At 35.4% G+C, this 6,312-nt stretch overlaps 1 pseudogene; it reads right to left on the reverse strand.

Annotated features, from left to right (window-relative positions):
- Window positions 1-5,219: 5,219 nt before the first annotated feature.
- LOC123250397 lies at window positions 5,220-5,915 on the reverse strand (annotated as a pseudogene).
- Between the last annotated feature and the right edge of the window lie 397 nt (window positions 5,916-6,312).

Here is a 6,312-nt window from a genome sequence, read left to right on the forward strand (position 1 = left end):
CATATAAATATTCTCTCCCTTCTCTAAAATCTTTTTTCTCTTTTTTTATCTGAACCACTCCTATGGAACCCTTTGCCTACTTGTATTTGTTATTTCTGTTTGTCTCATCTTCACAAATAGACTGTAAGTTCTAAGAGCGAGATATGTCCTTGGCCCCTGTATCTTCTCACTCTACATTCTTTTACTTCATCCCATTAAGTGCTTTCATGACTTCAGTCACCTCTTTGCAAATCATTACTAAATCTAAATAAGATTTTCCCCAATGCTTACAAAGCATTTCTTCTTCAAATTTGTCTCTTAGAATTCCCTTCAAAGCTCAGCTCCAAACTCTATGCCACTGCATTGATCTCAGCTAAAGCCTTTCCACTAATATCCTACCTCCAAAGGCTCTACTATCATGTAACTGTATTTTTTTAACCTTTACTCTCTGTCTTAATATCAATCCTCCATGAATGTTTGTACCTCTTTTCTTAAAGGGCCAATACTATCTTTCAACAAGTTTTTCTCTTCAGTGTATTTTTATATATCTTTTCCCATTTGGCCAAATCTGCCTTTTAAAAAGTCCTTCTCTTCAATGGATTTTTGTGCCTCTTTTACCAATTGGTCTGGTTTTTAAGGTATTAAATTCTTCAGTATTTGGGAGGTCGGGGTGGGGGGATGGGGTCTTCTTTACCAAGCTGTTGACTTTTTTCATTATTTTTCTTGTATCATTCTCATTTTTTTTTTCTAAAAAATTCTTCTACTTCTCTTATTTGATTTTTAAAATCCTTTTTGAGCTCCTCCATTAATTCTTCTTAGGCTTAAGAGTAATTAGTATTTTTCTTGGAGGCTTTGGATGCAGCAGTATTGACTTTATTGTCTTCTGAGTTTGTGTTTTGGTCTTCTGTGATGCCAAAATAACTTTCTATGTTGTTTTTTTGTTTGTTTGTTTTCCCTTTCTTTTTTCTTTTAATTTAAAGAATTGTTAATGTTGGGTTCTGTACCAGTGGTGAAGGGAACACTGTTCTAAGCATCAAGTTCTTTGTGAAGCTGCCTACTGAGCTAGCTCTAGGGAATCTGCTTTCAGTCCTTCCAAGATGGTATGATGTAAGGAGAGGTGTATTTAACATTCTGCTGGCCAATTCTCGGGTGTGTGAGTTACCCCAAGCACTTTTTTCTGCCTTGGAACTGTGACCAGGGTTCCCTGCTCCCCTATAGCTGTAAGCATTGGGTTGTGCTACTGCCCCATCTCATCCTGAGACTGTGCACCCAGGACAGCTTTCTGCATCTGTATATAAGCAACACAACAGCAATACAACAAGAGTTTTGCACTTAGAACTAACAAAGGGACCCCTGTAATCTCCTTTTGAGCAGTTGTCTGACCCCACCCCTTACCATCTATGGCTTAGAGCAGTGGTTCCCAAACTTTTTTGGCCTACCACCCCCTTTCCAGAAAAAATATTACTTAGCCCCCTGGAAATTATTATTTTTTTAATTTTAATAGCAATTAATAGGAAAGATAAATGCACCTGTGGCCATCATCGCTCCCCCTGGATCGCTGCAGCACCCACCAGGGGGTGGTGGCACCCACTTTGGGAATCACTGGCTTAGAGTATCGGAAGCCTTGGATGCTGTTTCAATTGTAGTCAAGGCCTATTATCTAGATAGGCCCTTCCTTGGGCTATGTTCCACTTCCATCATGGTGCACTTGAATCCTCATGCCAGCATTCTAAGTTGTTTTGAGCTAAAAAATTACTTCACCTTGTCTTTTTGTGGGTTATGATGCTCCAAACTTCATTTTTAGGTGTTACATCACTGCTTTTTGGAGGATAATTTGTAGAAATCAGATGGTTCCCTGTACCTTCTCCACCATCTTGGCTCTTAATATCATTTCTAAAACAGAAGTTGCAAGAGTAATGATTGGGGGTTAAGTAATTTGCCCAGAATCACTCAGCTACACAGTGTCTGAGGTCAGATTTGATCCAACTCCAGGCCTGGCACAGTGGATATACTGTACTACCTACCTGCCCTTCATATACCTGTATATTGAAAGCAATTTCTCTGCAGGCAGGGAAAGGATATGAGACATAGACAATGCCTGACATATAGTGGGAACTTAATATGTGCAAATTAATTGACTTCAATATGTCTTCATCTTGAGTATCTCCCAAAATCTTGTATCCAAATAATTTTTGCACACCTGGATACATTGATAGCCCCTCAAACTCCATATGTCCAATACTGAAATAGTAATTTTTCTCTTTGCCTCTGTCTTTTATCATACCTTCTGTATTTCTAGTAATCTTCCTAGCTATGATTCTCAAAATTGCCTTGGTTTCTTCTTAATCTCTTACATCCAATTATTGCCAAGTCCTGTTGATTCCATCTTCCCAATAGTCTTTCCATTGCTTTCTGCTCCCACTACCACCAGATTAATTCATGCTAGAACCTGTCTTCATATAGACTATGTCAGTAGTCAGCTATGTACTTGCCTCCATTCTCTTTCCTCTTTAATTATCGCTGCCTTAGAAATCTTCCTAATAAAATGCTCTGATCACTTCACTGGTATGAGTCATAGTCAAACATTTATTAAACACCTTTTATGTGTCAGGTACTGTGCTAAATTCTGGGGATGCAAGAAAGTGAAAAAATAGTCTCTGCTTTCAAGGAGTAGGTATTTTAACAGAGAAGACAACATGCAAACAACTGTGTATAAACAAGCTATATATACAAGAAAATGCTATGATCTAGAGCTAACCAAAATTTCCAATCTTCCTCTATATCTCTTTATTTAAACATTCTAACCATATCTGACTACTTTGTGGCAGATCATTCTCTGTTCCAGTTCTTGCTCTGCCCTCTTCACAGTTAATATCTTTGTGTACCTTGTCTTTTTTTTTTGTCCCCTGCCTTGACTCTTCTATACTTCTTCATTTCTAACTTCTGAAATCCCTCTGGCTTTTAGTGATGACATTTCTTTTCCTATAACACTACTCCATTCCACTGATGAAATGTATTCTCTCCCTTAGATTTTTTTTCTTTGAATTTAAGCACCAAAAAGAGAGTATTTCTATGTAAGCAATAGAACACAAAAAGAGGATTGAATGTGAAACTGTGGAACTCAATTTCATATCACTTAATTTTTTAAAGTATATCATACTACGTATTCTCCAAATTGTCCTGATTATCTGTGTTTCCTTTTGAGTTTCTACCTGTTTTTAAAAAACTTATGACAGTAGTCTTCTTTTTGGGGGATATCTCTATTGTAATCTTCCTCTTCTCACCCAATTCAATTAAAAAAATGGAGAGAAAAAAACAAAAACCCTTGTAGCAAATTAAAAAATGAGTAGCCATGTATAAAAATAATATGTTTCCTTTCCTACCTTGAGGCATCACCTCTCTGTCAAAAGAAGAATATGCTTCATCATAGGTCCTATACAGGCAGAGTTGGTCATTTTATCAATCAGGATTCTTAAGTTTTGCTATACAATGTTGCTTTCCTTGTATAAATCATTCTCATGGTTCTGATCACTTCACTCTATACAATTCATATTACCAAGATTCTTTGTAATTCTCTTTTTGGCATTTCTTATGGCATGATAATATTCAATTACATTTTTTAAAAAACCCTTACCTTCTGTCTTAGAATCAATATTCGGTATTGATTCCAAGGCAGAAGAACAATAAGACCAGATTTGAGCAAGGACCTGGCTCTCAATCCACTAAGCCACCTAGCTGTTCCCCTTCAATTACATTTATAACAATATTTTTAGTTATTACTCAGTTATATAAAAGATGATATCTTAGGGGCAGTTAGAGGAGGTGGGAATTCCTAGATTCAAATATGCTTTCAGATACTTCCTAGCTATGTGATTCTAGGCAAGTCACTTAACTCCAGTAGTTTAACCCTTATTACTCTTCTGTCATGAAACCTATATAGATTCTAAGACAGAAGATAAAAAAAAAAGAGAGATAATATCTTTAAGAGACAAAGCACTCCCTCACCTTTCTTTTCTTTTCTTCCCTTCTTAATCATCCTTCAGAATCAGAAAGTTTATTCTATTTGAGACTATTCTCTCCCTGATATTATCCTCCCTCTTAACACTCTGATTTCCCCACTTATTTCCTTGTTTGGTTTGATGTATAGTTACACAAAAATCTATATGTGTGTTACTGTGCTTAAAATGGTCTTTGCCCATTTCACATAATGAAGTTCATCTAATGCCCATTCCTCCTACCTCTTCTGTGATTATATACTCTTCTCACACATCCCAATTTTGAGAAATAAGAAGTTTCATCCCCCACTTTCTCTTTTTTACATTAAAGTATTACTTTTACTTTTTCTTTCCCCTCACATACTTTTAGATCAGAGCCAATAAACTCCCAAGTTCTTTATTTTACCTACTCTGAAGATATTAAAGTTCACAAGGGAAACTTTTTTCATTTTTCCCCATTAGAATTTTGTCACTACACCACTACATTCTTCCAACTGCTAAAATAAATTTACATGTCTAGTGTTCAAAAAGAACTCTTATGTTTGTATATCAAAGTTTCCATTCAGCTATGATCAGTTCATCAGTTTTCTATTTCATGAAAAGTCTATTTCTTCCCCAGAGCATTATACACAGTTTTTCATAATAAGGCATTCTTAGTTGTCAGTCCATAATGTTTGCTTTATGTAAGTGTATTCCAAGCTCTCCTCTTATTTTAAGTAGAAGCTTTCATGTCTTGAGTTGTCTTTTTTATGATTCCTTGGTTCTTGAACTCACTTATTTCTTTTTTTTTTTTTAATTTTTTTTAAACCCTTAACTTCTGTGTATTGGCTCCTTGGTGGAAGAGTGGTAAGGATGGGCAATGGGGATCAAGTGACTTGCCCAGGGTCACACAGCTGGGAAGTGTCTGAGGCCAGATTTGAACCTAGGACCTCCCATCTCTAGGCCAGACTCTCAATCCACTGAGCCACCCAGCTGCCCCCGAACTCACTTATTTCTAAATGTTTGCCGTATTTTTTTTTTTTTAACACGAAAGCTCTGGATTTTTGTTGTAATATTCTTGAGTCCTTTGGGAATTTCAGGAGGAAACTAATAGATTCTTTTTTTTTTCTTTCACAAATATGCTATATAGTTTTATTAATTCCCATCAAACTAAAATATCACCAAAAATGCAAAATAAGTCAGATGCAAAATGATCACTTAGAAGCTTTAAAGGGAATAGTAAGGAAAAAAATGAAAATATCATCTTTACACACTATGTATACATTTATTATGAAACAGGGCAATAATTTCTTTCTGAACATTTGCAAGGAAAGGTCAGAAACTATCAGTCTTATTTTATCTTGAAATTCTGCCAAGCATTCCAAAGAAGGAACCCTATTTAATGTCCATAACCTTTTTCTTCCTTTATGCACAGGGAAACTGTGAATGGTTTCTCAGGAGCTTTAGGTTCAATACTTGGGACTATAAATTGAAGTTCTCCACCATAAATTTTTCAAATTTCAAAGCCAAGTTAATCTTAATATAAATAACAAGAGTTCTATGGCATTTTCAGCCTTTCCTTATTGGCTTTGCTGGTGGTGGAAATAATTTCTTCTTATTCAGTAGATCTTGTGCATTTGCTGCTGGCTTTTCCATTTCCCATTCCTGTTTTGTGAATTGTCATCCAGTTTTAATAAGTTATGTTGATTTTCCTGAATAAGCTTATTCTGGATGCAGATCTTATTTCTGAATTCCAAAAAAAGTCTCAATCATTCAATCATCTTCTTGTATCTTTGTGGGCAATCTTTCTGACAGTGCTTCAATGGAGCTTTTATAGTTGTCTCTCAATCCCACCATTTGAATATAGTGTTCACTGAGTGTAGTATTTTGTAATTTGGTCTAAAAGTCATTTATACTTTTATTAAATAAGTCCAATTTCTCTTTTGTCTTTATGTGTGACATTATGCAATGGCAGAGAAGCTCTGTTATTTTTCCTCTGATTACAGGCCTCCTCCTTCAGCTAGACAACACCTCAAACAGAGCATCAGTTGATTCTTTCTATCTTTGTTTTGCTCTGTTTTAATAAATCTGGGCAGTCTTAATTTATGATTTCTTCAAATTTAATGCCTAGGCTTAAAAAAAATCATGGATTTCAGGGAGTCCAAGGATTATTAAATTATCTCTCTTTGAATTGTTTTCCTAGGCAGTTTTTGATAATCAGATATCTTATATTTGCTTCTATTTTTCAATCTTTGTGTTTTGTCTTAATATTTCTTTCTGTTTCATTGAGTCATTGATTTCTATTTTTCTATTCTAAATTTTAGGAAGTCTATTACCTGGATAAGGTTTACCATTTTCT

This window comes from Gracilinanus agilis, chromosome 5 (genome assembly GCF_016433145.1).
Source record: "Gracilinanus agilis isolate LMUSP501 chromosome 5, AgileGrace, whole genome shotgun sequence".
NCBI classification, from domain to species: domain Eukaryota; kingdom Metazoa; phylum Chordata; class Mammalia; order Didelphimorphia; family Didelphidae; genus Gracilinanus; species Gracilinanus agilis.